At 56.5% G+C, this 19,812-nt stretch overlaps 1 protein-coding gene across 3 annotated transcripts in view; it reads left to right on the top strand.

Annotated features, from left to right (window-relative positions):
- Nucleotides 1–13,293, top strand: part of Dffb (DNA fragmentation factor subunit beta) — a 55,645-nt gene extending 42,352 nt beyond the window's left edge. For 2 of the 3 annotated variants that reach the window (XR_010042848.1, XR_010042850.1), the window contains exons 7-8: nt 7,453–7,711; nt 7,997–8,225. The gene's annotated coding sequence lies outside the window, so the exon portion shown is untranslated. Of the gene's footprint in view, nt 1–7,452; nt 7,712–7,996; nt 8,226–10,442 lie in introns of those variants that run through there. The other variant, XR_010042849.1, reaches the window with a different exon arrangement.
- The last annotated feature ends 6,519 nt before the right edge of the window (nt 13,294–19,812 follow it).

The raw sequence follows: 19,812 nt of genomic DNA on the forward strand, positions 1-19,812 counted from the left end.
GGTGTTAAGTCCCAGAGTCTAAAGACCCCCAAACCAGGAGCTCAGGAAGACAGCATCCCAGCTTGGGCAGAGAGCGCAAGCTTGCTTTTCCTTTACTGTTTTGTTCTGTGGGGACCTCAGTGGACTGGATGATGCTGTCCCAAATTTCTAGGTGATGTCCCTCATATTGGTACATATTTTTATTCTGTATGTTGATTCCATTGCTGGCCTCCTCTGGAAACATCTGCCTTGGGGCTGGGGATTTAGCTCAGCAGCGTAAGCACTTGCCTTGCAAGCAGGCGGTCGTGAGTTTGATCCCTGGTACCGATAAAAATGAAAAAGACAAAAAAAAAAAAAAAAAAAAACAACATCTGCATAAACACATCAGGAACAAAGTTAGCAGCCACTAGGGTATACGGGCCTGGTCAGGTTGACCTAAGAAGCCATAGCCCCATCCTTCTCGAGGTCCTGTCACCCTTGCAGAGCTGCCAGCCAGCACATTCACAGGCCCAGCGATGAGGATGTAGGGCTTTCAGCCGTGGCTCAGCTGACTGCGGCCCTGGGAGCTCTGCATGTGGAGCGTCCAGCATCCTTCAGCCACTGGCAGGGGCTGGGATTGGAGCCCGTGTCACACACGCGCCGGCGGAGAGGCCCACCTGCCTGGTGGCTGTGGGCACAGCTCTTGCCAATGTGGTGCATTATTCAGCATGGTTTGTGGAGGGAGATTAAAATTGCATCTGGCTGTGGCAGCCCCTGCCCCCAGCACCTGCTGGTGACAGAAGAGACTGGTTTACGGGGACTCATTAAAAATGAACACACGATACTGATTTCCAAGCTTAAATTACTAAGCTGGTGTAAGTGGGTAAATATTTCATGCAGCAGTTTATTAAGCCCCACCATCAGTACATCTGGTGGATCACCGAGGACGCTCCCAAACGCTTCTGTGTGCGCTGGGTGGACGTGAGGGGTGCCCACCCCCAGCCCCACCTTGCATTTGCTGGGTTCTTAGGCTGTGCGTAGGCCCAGCTGCAGGTCCCCTACTGGGCAGTGACCAGGCCAATGGGCAGTGACCGGGAGCGAGCAGAGGTGCTGACGAGGGAGCCGTCACCTAGTGGGTTCTTTTTCTCAGAGAGAGAAGTTAAAACCGTGACAATCTGGGGACTCACTTTGCACTGCTCCTCTTTGGCAGGTGTGTAGAAGCTGGCACCACTGTGGGTGCCAGGCTGGGTACCTGGGCCTCGTCTGAAGTTCCAGGACATGGGATGTCCACTGAGGGCTCGCCACACCCCATCTCCACTGCTTTTTCTCCCCTAAAGACTGTAACCTCGACAAGCAATCTCTGCCTGAAACACTGACCCTGCCCTGCCCCCAACAGGACAGAGTGGACACCCACAGGTCACAGGGCACAGGACACAGGGCTGCAGTCCTGCCCAGCAAGGCCGCTTTGCCCCCACACTGCACTCTGCACTGCTGTGTGACTTGGGGCATCTGCTCAGGCTCACAGGGTGAGTTGTGGGGTGCACTGTGTCTCCTCCAAACTCAGAGGTTGAAGCTCTATAGCCAGTATCACAGGCCGTAGTTATAGTTGGTTTTTGTTTCGTTTTTTTGAGACAGGTTCTGGATGTGTAGCCCCAGCTGGGTTTAAACACATGATCCTCCTATCTTGGCCTCCTGAGTGCTGAATTACAGGCATGTGGCACCGCGCCAGGCCAATGTGGCCATTCTTGGAAATGGGATTCTCGGGGAGGTCATTGGTTTGGACCAGGGTTGTAGAATCATCCCTAATGTAGTGTGGCCTGGTCATTATTAGAGGGTAAATTTGGAGACAGATACCCGCACCAGCACACACAGAGAGCCCTCATGTGAGGCTGAGGTCAAGGCAGATCTGCAAACCAGGGAGGCCAGACTGAAGCAGCTGCCAACAGCTGGAAGGAGGCCTGGACAGGGACCCCCTGGGCTTTGCGGGGCACAGCTTTGCCAGCTGCCTGGCCGTGGGACAGCAGTGTCTGCCTTTAAGCCGCCTGTCTGTGGCCAATGTTCCCTTCAGGAGGCAGGAAGGAGGTGACTGCGGGTAGCAGTGGGGTGGGGTGTGGAGATGCTTGGCCCCGAGCAGCACTTCTGGGGTCCAGAAGCCGAGGCTGGGTATGCTGTTCCCACAGCCTGGAGGGAGGAGCCTGTCTGGGCCCCACTCCAATGGGCAGCAGAGCTGGGATTTGAACCCCAGCTGGCCAGGCCCCAGCTGCAGGGAAGTGTAGAGAACTTCCTGGGAATGGAGGTGACTTGTCAGCCATTGGGACAGATGGCCTCAAGGCTCTGTGGCCCTGTGTGTGGCACTGCGCACTGTGAGCACTGTGGGAGGCGGATTCAGCTCACTCCTGGCCAAGGAGAAGCTTCCTGGGCCTCCATTTCATCCTGCAGGGGGCTGACCAGCACCTCCCCTGTCTCAGAGTCCCTCTGTCCCAGGTGGGTCAGTCACTGTGTGTGTGTGGGGGGGGAGGGCGTTCCCCGGCAGCCTCTGTCCGTGGTGCTGTCCCACGCATGGCTCCCACCCTCACTCTGCAGGATCCAAGCCCCTCCTTCTCCTCCTGTGACAGCAAGATACAAACCCCTGGGCAATGGCAGGGAGCCAGTCTCCCCAGTGCACCCCAGCCCTGAGAGAGGTGCTGGGGCAGCTGGCAGAGGAGGGCCTGGTCACCCTCAATGCATCAGCCCCAGGGCTGTTCCCTCACACCTCGCCAGGAGGGCTTGTTTGCATTTCAGAGCCAAAAGAAAGGGAACAGAGGGGATGATGGGAAGGTGCCAGCCCCCCAACCTGACCCTGGGTCTCCTCCTTGGGGGCCCCTTCTGCAGCAAGCTCCCTTTTCAGCTTATGGAGAGGATGTGGGTCGTGCCTGACTCAGCTTCTGTGGGATGGAGGTGGTGCCACCAGTGATGGGGCTGCTGGAGAATGAGGTCCCCTGGGCTGGAGGGTGACATGAGGGGCACCTTGGGAACCAGAGACAGATGTTCTAGCTATGCTGGGCGTCACCTGTGCAGGACGTGGGCGCCCACTTCATGGCCGATGGTGAGGGAGGGCGGATGTTGGCCAGCGGATGATGCCCAAAGGATGCATTTGGGTCCTGCTGTCTTGGTGATATGGAGGTCAGGAGTCCCCACAGTTGCCCTAGGGCTTGGGAAGGACAGGAGACTTTGGAGGTTCATTTGTTCATTGCTTGTCCTCCAGGAAGGAGGGGACAGGGCCAGGTGTTCCAAGGCTGGAGACTTGTGGGGCACTGAAGATGTGGAGGCTGAGTCAGTCAGAGTGACGCCTTGCCATGACTCTCGAGTGGATGTGGTCCTGTGCCTCCTGGGGTCACGGGTCCCTCTACCTGATCCCAATTCAAGGGTTGGGGCAGGAGCGAGGTCTCTCTGTCCTTCCAGGGGAACCAAAGGCCCCATCCTCACCCAAGTGCATCAGGGAACTTTGAGGAGGAGGAGGACCCAGCTCAGTGCAGTGGGGGCACCCAAGTCACCATCCTGCTTGCCCTTGGGGGAAAGACACTGGACACAGGTGTAGCTGAAGATGCCCAGGCATGAGGATGGAGCCAGGTGGCCTCTTCGAGGGCAGCAGGAGCCTGAACACCACACATGCTGGGAGGAGCTGGATCAGAGATGGCCCTGGTCAAGGGCCAGGGGGGAGTCACCTTGCAGCTGCCCCGTGCTCCTCTCTGTGTCTGGCTCACCTTTGCCTCCTCTGCCCACCCTGGCTGGAGGGAATGCCTCCTCCTAGGCCTTACTGTGATAGCTCTTGGAGTGCTGAATCCACCAGTTGGGGTTTGGGAGAGGATTGCAGTAAAGGAGAAAAAGAAGCCATGGAAGTGACCTTGTAGGTGTGTCCTTTGGGGCCCACTTAATGGACCATTTCTGCCGCCCATGTGTCTGGATATGTTGTAGGGACTGCTGTGTCACATTGCCTGTGTGTCCCTCCCCATTTCAAAGATGCCTCAGGGGGACTGGGGATTTACCTCAGTGGCATAAGCTCCTGCCTTGCAAGCAGGCAGTCGGGAATTCAATCCCCGGTACAGATAAAAATGAAAAAGAAAAAAAACTCAAAGGTGCCTCAGGGGTCTCAGTTTGGAAAGGGGGGACTCTATGGGTGTGTCCTGCCTGAGGCACTGTCTGGTTCTTCTGGCTGCCCCAATCCAGGAAGCTCACAGTTGTTATGTTCTGGAGGAAGCCAGGGGAAAGCATGGGGCCCTTCCGCCTCCTGGAGCTCAATGTAGGAGCATTAGGGCGGCCTATTTTCTCTCTCAGCCAGAGATTCCCGAACCCTTCTCAATACTCTTTCTGCTAAGATTTGGCAGGAGACTAACCCCTTATTTCAGATCTACTCTGAATCTCTCTCTGCAAATCTAAAAGTGTTTTTCAGTTCTACAATTTCCATTTGTTTTTCTTTATATCTTCTACTGTGCAGTCTGTAGTTTGTGTTTCAAGAGTGTTCATACTTGCTTGTTGGAGTATAACAGCTGCTGGCCGCGGTTTGGCTCTGGGTTAAGGGTCCCCCAAAGGGTTCACGTGTTGAAATTTAATCCTCAGTGTGAAGTAACAACAGGGTGGGGCTTACTTTGGCTGGAGGCGGTTTTGGGGTGACTAAGATTAGACTAGGATTAGAATCCTGGTAGGGTTGTTAGAAGAGAGAGACAGAGAGACAGAGAATACCCATGTGTACAGGCACACACGCACGCGTGCGCACGCACACACACGCACACACACACACACACACACCCATACACACACACACTCTGAGTCTCCTGCTGTGTGATGCCTGTGTTTCCCAGGGTTCTATCAGCAAGGCCACCACCAGATGTGGGCCTTTTAGCCACAGGACTGTGATTAAATATACTTCTTTGTAAAATAAACTGCCTCCAATATTTCAATATAGTAACGCAAAACAGATCAATGCATTGCTTTAAAAATATAATCTCAGTATCTTTGCCATCTTTTCGTTGGCAGTGATTATTTTCTCTGAGTAAGTTGAGCTTTTTTCTAGTTCTTTATATGCCATATAATTTTGGATTGTTTCTGGAACATTTTGAATATCCTGCTAGGAGACCCTCAGCTGTATTTAAACTTGAAAAGCTGTTGGTTCTTCTGTTTTGGCGAGCAACAGATGCGACTGACTCCAAGCCACGTGTTCCAAGCTGCCTCCTGTGGGCCGTTCCCAGGTTGGTGCATGGAGGGTGCTCAAGTCTGCCCTGACAGTGCACCGCCTTGGAGCAGGTGTTCGGGTTAGGGCAGCTTGGGGGAGGCTGGAACCCAGGGTTCACACGCAGTCAGGGGGTCGCCCCAGGAGCTGCTCTGGCTTTGCGTTCTGCTGGGTGCTGTTTGGCCCAGTGGTCCTGTGGCCACAACGGGGCCCTGGTCACCCTTCCTACATGCATGGCCATGAATGTGCCCAACTGGGTGCTGGGTGGCAGAGCATAGAAAGAGGGGATTTCTCAGGCCTTCTTGGGGTCACGGGACCATGGTGAGGCAGGAAGTCTCCTCCTCTGAATGGAGGTTCTACAAAACTGCCGCAGGAAGCCTGCGGGCTGGGTTGGGACTGCAGAAAGTGAGGATGTGGGTTTTCCATCTTCTCCCTGAGCACCAGGAGACCTCTTCCTGCTCTTGAGCAGGAAGTGGAGGGCTCCCCTGAGGCTTCCCTGTGGGTGGCAGTGCCCTGCTGCCCCCTCTCCCTCGAAGTGACTTGGGAGGAATCCTGTGACCTTGCTGCTGGTTGGAGATGACCTCTGAAATTTGACTCTGTCTCCCTGCTGCTATGCACTTTTCAGAGTCCTTGCCTAAGTCCAGCTGTTACAGACGTGCCCAAGGGCGGGATGGGGCGCATGGTCACCGGTCTCATCTGAGGACCAGCCTTGCCTTTGTCTTCTGAGGAAAGCCTCCCAGTGGGATTCTGGGTGGATCCCTCTTTCCCTTTCACTATAAAGATGTTGTCTGCTGTGATCTCACTTGGGGGTTCCCAGTAAGAAATCCGCAGCCATTTGAGTCCTTGTTCCTCTGTAGGTGACATGTTTTTTTCCCTCTTTGGGTCCTTTTGAAGTATTCTCTTTATCACTAGGGTTAAGCAAGTTGATGGCTACGTGCTTTCTGTTTCTTTTATTTTTTAAAAGCTGGTTATGGCGGCACAGACCTGCAATCCCAGCACTTTAGGAAGCTGAGGCAGGAGGATGTCAAGCTTGAGCACAGCCAGGCAGTTAGTGACTTCAGTGACACCCCAATCTCAAACTAAGAGAGCAAAGAGGGCTGGGGACTGTGGCTCATTGCAAAGACCCTGGAATCAACCCTCAGTACAAAAGAAGCCTATATATTTCTTGTACCTGAGGCTCCTTGGGTTTCTTGAATCTGTGAGTGTGTGGTTTTCATCAGACTGGAAATCTCAGCCGTTTCTTCAAAAAGAAGAAAACATGTCCCTTCATCCTTCGTGATTTCAGTTACACAAATGTCAGGCTGCTTGAAGCTCAGCCTAGAGGCACCAAGTTTTTGTTAATTTTAAGAAGTTTTTCCTGGTTGAGCTTTGTTTAGAATATGTTATTTTGGTGTCTTTAAATTCATTAACCCTTTCTTTCCCAGTGTTGAATCTGCTATTAATTCATTCATAGCATTCCTCACCTCAGGTATTAGAGTTTCCACGTCCAGAAATTTGATTTGGGTCTTTTTACACTTTTCATATCCAACTTTTCCAGCATACAGGACACGATTGTAATAATCTCTTGAATGTTCTTGACTGCTAATTCTAACAGAGTCGCCTGTTTTGAGTTGTTTCTGGTTGACTTTTCATCTTATTGTGGGTTGTGTGCTCACACTTCTTTGTGATCTAAGAAATTTTTTATTGTTTGCTGGCTTTTTAAAAGTTCCTGAATTATGTTTGAGCTTTGCTCTGAGATGCGGTTATTTTCCTTGGAGACTTGAACTGTGTTGGGTACTTTTTGGGTGTAGGTGGTCCCGCTCGGCGTTCGGTCTGGGTTGGCGGTGATTCCACGGCTGAGGTGCACGCTCTGGGCCCTGTGTGCAGCGGTCCAGGCTGCCGGTCCAGCCGTGGGCACAGTAGCAGTTGGATCTCTGTGCACACCAGGTGCCGCTTCTGCTCCTCCCCGGCCGTGGGGGGCCGTGGGGAGCTTCCCGGCTGCCCACCCTGCTCACTGCCTCCTGGGTGTCCTTTGTACCCCATCTGCTCCCGGCTCTGCCTCTGCAGCTGCCACCTCTCTGGTGCCCTGTCCTGCAGACTTGGGCAGCCCTGGGCTCCCTGCCCTCATCGTGGTCCCCGTCCCTTAAGGGTCTTTTGGGCTCCACCTACTCCCTGTGCCCAGTGGCCCTCAGGCTCAGCCCCTTTGCCTCCGCCTCTCAGGTGTCCTTTGCTGCCTGATGTCCCTTGGCCTCATAGCTCTTAGCCGGGTCAGTGTCTCTAATCCCCGGTCCTCTGCTTCACCAACCTAGGTCACGTGCTGCTCCTGGAGCTATGGGTCACCAGGGAATTCCATGTGCTGATTGGCTGAAGACAATCCTGGGCCGGAGTGTGTGATCGGTCAGCACTGTGGGCCTGATGCATCGTTGGCGGCTGATCACATTTCCAGAGAACAGCATGGACACTGTGGAGCTGCCCACACTCAGACGCAGGCCAGTGCTTCACCTCCTCATCACCAGGGCACCCAGTAACTGACTGAAGCTGACCTCGTTCTGCTGTTTCCCAGGAGAGGTAGTGGACACTTCTCGGGGTGCTCTGCTTGAGGGGGGAGGAGTCAGGGCCAGGTTCCTGCCCAGTGGGGTGCTCCTCACAGTGCTGTCCTGCCTGCGGGAGTGGGGGACACAGCCTGCTTGCTTGTCAGCAGCCCCTGTTGGCAGCCTCTGCACGGCTCTTAAAAACCCTTGTGACCGGGCAGCCCCACCCCCGAGACCATGGGCAACGCAGTTTAGTCGCTGCCCAGGGACCCAGCTGGACATGTCTGCCTCCTCTGCCATTGTCCCTGCCTCTCTCTGTCAGCACCCAGCTCTCCATTCACCCATAAGAGAACCAGGTTTAAGCTCAGAAGGACCTGCGGATCGCTGATGTCAGCAGGGCGACGGTGGGAGGCGTCTGTGAACAGTATGGGCGTCCAACCTGTGAATGCCAAAGGCCCGAGTTGTCAAACCCCTTCTCTTACCCTCTTTGTCCTTCTGCACTGCTGCTGCTGCTGCGCTGAGATCTTTAATAAACTCATTCCACACTATCAGCCCTACTCTTGGCAATTCTGTCCTTGTCATGTGTAGGAACCTGAGCTATTTTCGGCCCACCCAACTGTGTCACCGCATCTGTCCCCTCCCCTACGACCCAGGGACAAGTGTCCTCAGCAGCAGAAAGCACAGGTGGCTCCCAAGGGGTTCTTGGGATGGAGGTGGCCCGATGTCTCCTCCATCGCCGTCCCCTCTCTCTGGGCTTGTGTGGGGTCGGGGGACAGAGGAACCCTCAGAAGGACAGTGAGAGTGATCGGCTGGCCTAATGCTCCTGCTAAGGACAGGCAGACACTCAGGAGGAAGATAAACTGTCTAGAAGACATTAAGGACTGGAGGACTACTGGGTGGTGAGTACCCACCTGTGCCCCTGGGCATCCCCTGTCCCCCAGTGCCATGGGGCACCAATGGGGGATCCCTGAAGGAGGATTCTCTTCCCCTCTTACTCACAAGGACAAGGAGGAGGATTTGAACCGAGGTCTCCTCTCTCCCTATCCAAGCGCCTCAAGCCCTGGGCACAGCATTGGGGAAGGCTTCCCTCTCCGCCCTGGGCTCAGGGCTGCCCCTCTGCCGGGAGCTGGGCCCTTCTCCTGCCCGTCCTGCTAACCTTGCGCGGAGGCAGCTGTGGTCCACTCTGTGCCTCCCGCACCAAGCCCGACCCCTTCTCCCTCCCGGAGCAGCAGCAGCAGCTGCCTGTGCTGCCTGCCCCCCTCTCACATCCGTCACTGCGCGGGTGCCTGGAAAAATGCAAATAAACATGCGATTATGGCATTTTTTGTAAATAAGCAGTGTGGCAGCTCAAATCTGCTTTGGTCCGCCAGCCGGATCCACCGGAGGGGTATCGATGCTGAAGTATTTGCGTCTGTTCTCCTGGAACATTTATTGTGGAACTCTGGGCTCCAGTAAAGCTTTTATATAAATTATTCATTATGGAATTCAGATGAAACGCCAAAGCCTCCCACCCGGAGACTGCCTTCTTTTTAAACAGTAGCACTGAAGAGCTGGTCTCGTGCGCCTCTAATGCCAGCGGCTGGGCTGGCGGTGTAATTAGCTGCTGAGTGGACGGTCTGGCAGGGCAGCGCTGACCTTGTGCTCCTGTCTTTTCTTAAAGGACTTTCTCTGCTGGCAGATGTGCTAATGTCCTCTCCTGCCCGCGAGCCCTGGTTGTCACAGGGTTGCCCAATCTCGCTTGCTTCCTGTGTGTGGAGAGGAGAGGGTGACAGCCCAGCGTCTCCCAGCCGGACTGGTGGCTCTGTTCTGGGGGCTTGAAGGGCTGGTGTTAGGATGCCTCCTTTGTAGATGAGGAGATTAAGGCCCAGAGAAGCTAGTGGGGCGGGTGGGGATCCCTCTCTAATTCAGCCCTGGTGTCCTCTCCACCAGCACCAGGTCCTGTCTGTCTGGGGACAGGATGTTTAAAGAAGGATTTATCTGAAGTGAAGCCAGAGGTTGACCTCAGGCCAGTCTGACCAGTGTTCTTACAAGAAGGATACATTTGTGCCCGGGGGACGCTGTGAGGACGCAGGGACCTATGGACCCAGGAGAGTGGTCTCCAAGGAATCAGTGCTGCCCAAACCTTGACGCTGGACGTCAGCCTCCAGGACTGCTAGGAGATTCTTCCCCGAGTTTTATGCCACAGACGGTGACTCTGCTGTGCCAGCTCCGGGATGTGGACTTGGCGAGGCCTAGGGCCAGTGGGATGGGATGCGAGGCCAGCCTGTCGTGTGTGGCCGGAGAGACGGCCGGGAGCCCACTTTGCAGCTGGCCGGAGACTTCTCTTTAGGGAGAGCCGGCTGGGGTGGGGGCCCTGCTGCTGCTCCCGTGTTTTGTCCCCAAGAACCTTGCAAAGCTCTCTGTGCACATTTGTGAGGCTGTTTTCACAGTTCACAAATGAATCAGTGAGGAAGTGAGCCAGCGAGTCCCCTTGCCTGGGTGACACCTTAAACACAGCGCCGGCCGGCACCTGGCCCGTGTTGGGTGCCCGTCATGGGCTGTGTCCCCCTGCCTTGTGACTTCCTCAAGGGTTCCAGGCATCAAGCCAGGACTGAGGGCAGTTGTGTTGGAGGCAGGGGCAAGTGCATGGGGTGAGGGGAGCCCTGCCTCAGTTTCCCTCTGCGCAGGCTTTCTGTGGGGAGCAGGTGGGATCTGTGTCCCAGGGATTCACACGGCCTTCAGCAGTTACGCATCTTTCTTTTCAACACTCCCTCCCTCGGGAGATACAGGTGGCTGAGAAGGAAGCACCCGAAACCACGCAGTTCGCAGTTCTCCGGGTTCACGCCGAAAGCACTTAGGAACAGGAAGGGAGGTGCCAGTCGTGGGGACCTTCGAGCCGTCGGTGCTTCTGTCCTCACTGGTTCCAGGCTGGAACTCCAATGTGCACCTGGAAGCTGGAGGCCACCCGGTGCCCGCTGGGGGTTCAGGAGCTCGAGGGGCCCCATCCCTCCCGCCCTCCTCCTTCCCTCCCGCTCCTCTCCCTGGCCAGCCCTCCTGCCGCCCGCTGCTGTGACATGAGTGTGCCTGTGTTGGCATTTTATTGTCCTTGACACTCTCTGCTTCCGTCTCGTGTTGGCCGTTTCCGGTTGGCGTGGGGGACTCAGCCACAGACCTTTCTGGAATCCCCAGCTGCCCTTCCGCTGGGTGTCTGCTCGGGTGCTTCTGCTTTTGGGGTCTCCTTTCCTTTCTCTGCCATGTTCCCTAAGATCCGTTAGGGTTTGACCTGTGTCCTTGTACTTCCTTACCCGCCACCCTCATGAGCAACCTGGTCTGGCTGTGCTGGGTTCCATCTCTGGGGCCTGGTCCTTGAACCCTGGCCTACCTTGCAGTGTCTATGCTGCGTTCTCCCCACCTGGCCATTGGCCGGCCCTGGAACAGGAAACCAGCAAGCTCTCTGATAGCAGTCACGTGGGCAGCGCCCTTGCTGGGCCCACCATTCTCGGAGCAGTGCCTTCTCCCCAGCAGACAGGGGTGAGCAGGGCGGGCAGGCTCTGCCCCAGGCACTGCGAGTGGAACAGGGGCCGGGCAGCGCCCGATCCATCCCTGCACACCTGCTCTCCTTGGCGAGAAGTATGTGTGCTGGCTCCTCTCCTCTGTGTCCCCCACCTGCCACGGACAGGAGCCAGGGCTGGTAACCCCTGGGCACGCTGTCCTGTCCTTCATTTAGAGATGGCCGGGGAGAGTGGCCTGTCCCCCGCCCCCACCGCTGCTGGCAGCTGTGCAGTGTGTGTGCTTGGTTGCTCACCCTTGGGCCCCAGGACCTTTGCCTTGGACCACGGTGGCGAGTAGGGCTGAGTGACATTGAGGGTAGGGTGTGGGGACAGGGAGCCCCTCTGGCACCCTCCCCGCCTCTTGGGATGTGTTAGGACGACTGGGCCGGGACGCTTCCTCACCATCTGTCTCCTGAGCACGATGATCCTGGGCTCCCGCAACCGAGTTCCAATTTGCAGTTGTAAATTGAATTTCCCCCTCGCTCTCCCTCCACGTTTGGCAGCATGGCAGCTGGAAGGGCTCTCTCCACAGGGCAGGACCGGCCCCAGGCGTCCCTGGGCGGGGTGGGTGAGGGGCACAGCTGTGGGGCTGTGCTCTGGGTGACCCTGGGCTGCTTCTCCATGTTGGACTCCATCAAGGGGACCTGAGCTCCGAGCTGGGCTGACAAACCCCTGTGCACGGTGCCATTAGATGGTGCCCCACAGAGGCCCCCGACCTCTGAGCTGCTGCTCCTGCTCTTGAGGGTCACACCGTGGTGGTCCCTGCACAACACGGTGGTCCTGTCTCGTGACGCCCCCCACGCCCCGATCCTGCTGCAGGGCTCTGCTGTCCCCGACCCTAATGCCAACACCTTTATGGCTGCGTCTGGGGTCCAGGTCTGCATCCATCCCAGGCCTCTGCTCAGACCCACGGCTCCTCTGTCATCGGAAGAGTGGAGGCAAAGCTCCTGACCTTCCCGGGAATGGCGGCGGGCACAGTGCTCCCCAGAGCAGCCCCCCCCCGCTTCCAGATGAATGGCCCCTCTGGTTCTCAATCCCTGCGCTCCTTGTCCCTGGCATGGCCGCGGCTCAGTGCCCTTCCGGGGTCTCCTTGATGGCCTTCTTGCTGTTTCCCGTCCACACCGTGTCCTTCCCTGTTTATCCTGCCTGCCTGACCTCCGGTCACCAGCCCGCCTGTCTCCTCACTGGATGGGTTCCCTGGCCTCTCTGCCTCCTCCACTCACCCCAGCTCGCCCTGCCCAGAGTCCATCTGTGGGAGCTGCGCCTCCACTGGGGGATGTGATGGTGCTGGTGGCTCCCAGGACCTCAGGGTCAGGGGACCGGGTCTGAGGCCTCTGTGGTTGTTACAGGTGATCCACTGTGTCAGCTTGAGAAGTTTACAAGTTTAACAGGGACTCAGCAGGGAGCCAGGGTCCTTACTCAGCTGTGCAAGAGGAGGGCAAGGAGATTTTGTGAGTGCCTGCCCTAGTGTGTCGAGGCGGGGAGGTGCTGCTTACAATGTAAGGGAGAACAGGCTTGTTCCCCCCTTTGTGCTCTGGCTGCTGCCCTCAAGTGTTGCCCCAGTGCTGTGCCACCCTGCCTTGGGGCCAGCCGAGTACCGACTGAAACCTCCACAGACTTCAAGCCAAATAAACCTTTCCTCGCTTCATGTTGGGTGTTGGGTGTTTTGTCTCAGCAATGAGACTTTGGGCTCCTCCCAAACTCTCCCTCCCGTTGTCTGCAGGGCAGTCACCTGTCTGCTCCTCCCAGTGGGGTCCAGACTACGTCACTGTAGCCGGTCTTGCTGGGAGGAGCAGCTTCGCCACAGCACGGGTTCAGATGGAGCCAGGCTGGACAGTGAGCCTGGGCCTGGTGTGCAGTGTACGTGGCCTCAGGCTCCTCACAGCGCAGCACCAGGGGAGTAGGCAGGGTCTGGCGTGACAGGGTGACGCACAGAGGGGTTTTAGGGCAGTGTAATGGCCATGAATGACCTCTAGCAGTGACACCTGCTGTTCTGCATTTGACCAAACCCACAGAATGTGCCTAGCAAACAGGGTTCCATGTGCAGACCAGGGCCAAGGAGGTCGCACTGGATACAGGTGCGCTGCCCAGGGTAGGGGGGCAGTGGGGAGAGGGGTGGGGAGGAAACGCTCTCCTCTAAAAGGTAAGGCCTGCCAGGAAGCTGTCAGGGTCTGTAAGGGGGATGGGAGGGTGTGGAGGAGTGGGGAGACCCTGGGAGCAGGTCGGGGTGGGCAGAGTGGGCCCAGCAGAGGCGGCATGAGGACGGTGGGGCTGGAGGAACGGGGTGCAGACCGGGCCTGGGGTGATGTCCTCTTCCCGGACTGGGGGAGGCCCGGCTGCATCTGTCTCTGGCTCTCCTCTGAGCATGATTTCCCGTGAAGATGTTTTCTTCCTGTGCCTGCCCCGACCTGGCGACTTTGAGACAGAGTGGGATGGAATGGAGACGGTGCAAACTGGGGACCCCTCCCGGCTCCACAAGCCGCTGCCCAGAACCCCAGCCCGGCTCTTCCCTTCTCACATGTAGTATTTGGGGTCCCTGGGGGCCACAGCAGGTTTGGGGTGTGAAATCTGTAACAAAAGAACCACGCTGTCATCTCTCAGCTGGGTGGAACCGTGCTTGGGTTACACTTAGCTGCTGCCTTTACCTGTCATCTATGTATCAATCTGTCAATCAATCAATCCATCAATCCTCTGTCTCTCACCTGCCTGTTCATCCATCCATCAATTATCTGTCATCAGTCTACTCTGTATATTTACATATCCATCAATTATCTATCTCTCATCTATCCATCCATCACTCATCTATCACCTATCAACTCTATGTATCTATGTATCTGTCAGTCATCTGTCTGGGGTTTGATTTGTTAGAACGGTTGGCAACACCTTCAGTTGGTAACACAGCAGTAGGTGTTTTCTGTAGGGTACATGACCTACTCTTTTCCCTCCTGGAGTAGAAGTTTGCAATAGCACGGGAAAAAGCAAAACAAAACAAAACCAAAAAAGACCCGTTTCCTGGAAGCACTTCTGAGCCCTGAGCCGTTAAGCGGATGGAGCTCTCCAGCACGGGCTCCAGCCCGGCTCCAGCAGCTGGAACCTCGGGCCATCACAGCGGCCCACAGCAGCGGCCCTGGTCTCTCTTCGACGAGCTAAGCAGAGCCAAGCGGGTCACCTGGCAGCTGCATGGCTCAGGGCTGGTCCCCCTGTACCTCACTTCTGCACAAGCCAGGGGGAGCCAGCAGGGGAGAGGCAGGCAGGGGGGCCTCAGGTGAGCTGTCCAGAGTCCCCGAATTTTAGGGGCTTCTACCCCAGGAGCAACGGCTGGCTTGGGTGCTACGGAACTGGATTTCGGCTTCGTGGTTGTGTTACAACTTTGCATATCCCGGCTTGGCAGTCTGTCTGTCTATGTATCTATGTATCTATCTATCTATCAATCACCTGTTATCTCCCGACTTATTTACCATCCCTCTATATGTATCATCTGTCTATCTATAATCCACCCATGTATCATCTATCTATCTACTATCACTATCTTTTTTTGGTATTGGGGTTCAAACTTGTGACCTCATATTATCTATCTATTATCTATATACCCATCCCCCATCTATATGTATCATCTATTTACAATCTCTTTTTTATTTATCAATTATCTATCTACTTATCATCATCCGTATGCATTATCTGTCACCTATCTTTCCATCATCTGTCTGTCTATCTATCTATCTATCTATCTATCTATCTATCTATCTCTCTCTCTATCTATCTTAGTCGCGTAACTTGTCCCTTTTGTCCCCCTCCCTGGTCAGAAACCCCGCTCCTTCTTGCCTTCGCAAAACCCTCAGGGCCGCTCAGACCTTCGTCTTCTTCCTGAGTTAGAGGTTTTTATCCGCTGCTCTCCGGGGTTCACAGAATGTTTTCTTCTGGAGGGTGCCGTGTCGTGCGTGTTCTGATGGAGGTGTGGCCGTCCCTGCCGCCAGGATGCTCCTGTCCTCTGTGTCCTCGCGCCATCTGGGAGTGTGCTGTCACAGGCGATGCCGCCCTCCCGAGTGACATCTGTGGGCGGGAAGCCACCGGCTGCTTTGCCTTCCAGTGAGACTTCCCCGGCCCTTCTGTTTCTCCACGGTCCCTCGCCCCACCGGAGCGGCTTCTGGGGTTCATCCTTCCCCTCACCCTCGTTCAGCTGATTTTGAAAACAGATGGCAGGATCGAATGTCTGGGAAGTGTCTTTAGTGTGTGTGTGTGTGTGTGTGTGTGTGTGTGCAGGGAGCGTCTTTACACAGCCAGCTGTTGACTTTCCTTGAGCGAAGCTCATTCTGTTGTCTAAGAAGTGTGCTTGCTGATCTGGCTCAGGGTTCTGTAAAATCCTTGTGTTCTCTGAATAAATCCGTTTGTTGGCGATGCCACCCACCCTCAGCCCCTCCTCTCCTCCCCTGCCCGGCAGCAATCCTGAAGTTTTCTCCCCCTCACTCCTGCCCATCGCCGAGCGACCCACTGAGCAGCCCCTGTGCTGCCCTGCTGGCTGCGGCCCTCCCCGCCCTCCCTGGCCTCCCCGCAGTGGCCCTGCTCTGCGCTGTGGACGTCCTCCGGTCTCCTTCCCTGGCTTCTCCCTGCTGTCCCACTCCATCTCCCCGTCCCGTCCCCAGAGGGGCCACACCCGGCCTCAAGGCGCAGCTGCCTGAACTCCGTACAGAGAGGAGCGATCCCCAAGGCTCTCTGCAGGCAGAGGTCAGTGGTGTGGGGAGAGCACGGGGCCTGCGGCTCTCAGGGGCCAGGCGGAGGGAGTGTCCTTTCCCACAGTCGGTCAGGGTGGGTGGGTTGTGGGAAGGACAGTGTGCATGGGTGCAGGAGGGGCGTGAGAGTCTGGGACCGTGCAGACCTGGGCTCTCGGAGAGCTGGGGTGAGACCCCAGAGGGTGTCCTTTAGAAGGAGCGCCCTCTGGTGTGGATCCGCCCGAGGCTGGGGAGTGTGGCATCCCCTTCCCCACAGCAGCAGGAAGAGCTCAAACAGAAGAGCAGTTTGGAACGTGACCTTGACCTTGAGTTCTGCTGTCCCGTGGCCTCTGTCTGCCCATCCAGGAATGGGTGGTTTTCCTTAGAGAGAGGTCTCCCCTCCCCCACCATAATGAAACAGGGGACCCTGGAACCTCGGCTGGCCTCGCTCCACCCAGACTTGCTTCATCCGAAGTCCTTGCTCCTGGGGCCCCGACCTGCCTTGCTCCGAGGTGGACACCCTGGCTAGCAGCAGTGTGGCTGAGGTCCTGACTTCCCCGCCCCTTCTCCTGGATCGTAGCTCCTGCAGGTCAGGGGCGGGGTGTGACCTAGGCTTCCCCCAGTTGCCCAGAACAGGGCTGCCCACTCATTGGCTCTCATGTGGGGGTGTCTACTTGGTTTGACTGAGATGCAAGAGGCAGGGTGAGTCCCCAGCGGTGGGAGGGATGTTTGGGGAGGTCTGGCAGGGTCATGGCTGAATGCGGGGGTCCAGGAAGGGGGAAGGTGCTTCACAGCCATAACTTCTCAGGGATAGGCCAGGGGAGGAGAAGCGCGCTAGTCTCCTCGGCCCCTGGCTGGATGTTTGCACAGAGCACTTGGGTGTGGGTTCTCGGTTCATTTTTGGGTGTGTCACATGACCTGGGTGTGCAGGGAGAGTGACAGGCTGGAGTTACACACCACAGTGTCAGGGGGCGCTGCATGGGGGGCCTGGGGCCCTGTGACAGCCTGTCGGAGTAGCAGTCCATGGTCAGTGTTGTGTCGTAGCACGGGAGCTCTCTCCTGATCCTCAGTCCTTTGGGGGAGCCGACTCCACACTGAGACACTTGGCAGACTGCTCGCCTGCTTTGGGGGGCCAGTGGTCACTGCCTGGAGCTGGTGATAGGAGCAGTGTCGGACCAGCCCTGCCGTGGAGGGGTGCGGAAGAGCAGGCCAGGGATCAGTGGCAGGTCCAGGCAAAGCTCCCCAACCCCAGGGGCCCTGTGCTACCAGTCTGCAGATAAGGACTAAGCCCAGAGTCTCCAGACCTGCCGGATGGGTGGCTGGTGCACATCCAGGCCAGGTTCCAGACTCTCGTTTCTGCCTCTGTGCTGTGGGTGTGGTCGACGTGGGCCTATGAACACCTGTGTACATGCGAGCGCTGTGTGAGTTTGTGCTCCTGCCTCTGTGCACGCAGGTGGCTGTGATGATCGCATTTCTTTCTGTCCCTCACGAACTGGCCAGTCCAACTGTGAGTGCATCAGTGTGCGAGGGGGCACCTGAGGACTCCGGGATCTGCCTGGGAGCTTGCTGAGAGCCCTGCCCTCCTGGAGCTCTAGGCTCCCGAAGGTGACTCCCTTCCCTGTACTTGGGTGGCTGGAGTCAGACTTGGGTTTGGGTCTCCACCTCCCTGGAGCCAGGTCCCATCTTTAGACTGCTGCACAGTGCACTGGGCTCAGACTGGGACATGCGAGGGTCCCTTCCTTGGCCCAGAACCCGCCTTCCCTCCCCCTGCACCCCTGCCTGGTTGCTTGCTTTTCATTGGTCTAGCAGTCCTGCAGGCTGGTGTTGCCCAGTGGCCCCACAGGGACAGAGGTTTTGGGTCACCAACTCCGAGCTCCGCAGAGCCACTCAGGAGGAAGTGAGGGGACCCTGGGGCTGGCTGTGTCCCCACCGCAGCTGACCTGATTTCCCTGCTGCATTATTTATGCCCAAAGTGTCCATCCTCACTCCTGTGACTGGAACCCGGCCTGGCAGCCCAGGCGTGGGTGGGGACAGCAGCCCCCCGGCCGGGCTCTTGAGGATTCAATTTCCCCAAACTTGGGGGAAAGAGCCTGTCTTCTCACTGGCAGATGATTTCCGGTCCCCCAATTTTAAATCACCCTCATTTAATTTGGCTAATTTGGGAGGCATGGTGGCAACGATTTGCTTAAGTCGAGCTGTCTCTCGGAGAGATGTTAATGTTCGGGTTCCAAGGGGGATCGTGTGAACTTCTCAGTTACAGATAACAATTATATTTCCATTCTTCCCCTAAATTAGCACAGATGGCTAAAAATGCTCTGCCTTTTAATTAATCTTTTGAACAATAGTCTTATGAATACAAATGGGTCATTATCCCCTGCCTTGGTGGGCGGTGGAGCTGCAGGAGTCCGGGTCGGGTTCCAGTGCTGCCTGCCCTGTGGGATCAGAGACTGAGAGGAAGGCCAGCACTGGGGCACCCAAGGGAAGGCTCGGGCTCCCCATGGCCTGCTGCCCCCTCATCGACTCTGACTGCAGTGCTCTGGGTTCGGATCCTGCACCGGGCCTTTGATTTGTGACTATTTTCTCCCCCCGTACATGGCCTTCTTACCCACTGGTGGAGTTGCTGGATACAGTCTGGGAGCTTGGTGCTGAAGTTTACAGCACAGTTATTCCCAAGGGCTGCCTGCTGGGGGACCCCGAGCTGCCAATGTCTGTGGGATGAACAGACTCACAGTCACATTTCGGGGACAGCACCTGACACAAAGCTGGCTGGAACACACACACGTGAACACACACACACCCCTGATGGCGTCTGGCTCACACCCGCACAGATCTGTGGGAGGCTGGATCGGGAGGGTGGAGCTCTGCCAGCCTGGAGACCCCTTCCCTGCCCTGCACTTCCTTGGTGAGGGGAACCCCGGGCCGCCTGGACCCTCAGGTGAGGCAGCTCGCTCAGCCTCTCCTTGGACACAAGTGCGAGTGTTGGAGGGGATGTGGGAGAATGGGAACCCTGTGCCCTGTTGGCGAGGTCAGGAAATGGGGCAGCTGCACGGCAGGTCCTCGGATAATGAAACCCAGCCAGCACGTGTGGGGTCCAGTATTCCACCTCTGAGAAACGGCCAAGAGCATTGGCAGGAAGATGTCCATGTTCACGTGTGGTCATGGCCATGTTATTCTCAACACCCAAGAGGCAGAAGAAGCAGCCCTGATTTCCATGGACAGATAAAGGGAAAAACCAAATGTGTTCCACATAGTGGAGTATTATACAGCCTTCAAAGGGATGAAATTCTGACACATGCTACAACAGACGTTGTGGACCCAGTGGGCCATGGGATAAGCCAGTCCTGCAGGCCAGATCCTCTGAGCCTCTGCTCATATAGAACAGTCAGACTCACAGAGGCAGGAAGTGGGCTGTCAGGTCAGGGGCTGGAGATGGGGAGCGGGGAACTAGTGTTTCTCGGCATCAGGCATGTGGCTGGGAAGACAAGAGACTGTGGAAGTGACAGCGGAGATAGTGGCAGCGGAGATGGTGGTGCTTACTGTGACAGTGCTCACCAACGTGGAACTGTCCACGGCTGAGTCTTGTGGTGTGTGGCTGGCGAAACTTCTGTCCGTGCTTCGAGTCTCTGGTTGGGCCTAGGAATTAAACAGACGGCTCAGCAGGGAAAGCATACACAAGTGAATTAGAATTGACATGGACGGGGACTCTTCCCCAAGAAGAAGACCCAAAAAGAAGAGCCCCACAGGCAGCTAGCTCGTGAACCCTTACACCAGCGGCCTCCAGCCCTTCGGCGCCAGGGACCAGCGGGGTGGTAGACACTTTTTCCGTGGGTGGAGGGAGGGGGTGGCTTCAGGATGAGGAAGGGCACCGAGTTGATTGTGCTCTTCTTTTCTCTCACCACGCT

The sequence above is a fragment of the Cavia porcellus genome, unplaced genomic scaffold (assembly GCF_034190915.1).
Source record: "Cavia porcellus strain 051 isolate PalLab524CR breed Dunkin Hartley unplaced genomic scaffold, mCavPor4.1 scaffold_25, whole genome shotgun sequence".
Taxonomy (NCBI): Eukaryota; Metazoa; Chordata; class Mammalia; order Rodentia; family Caviidae; genus Cavia; species Cavia porcellus.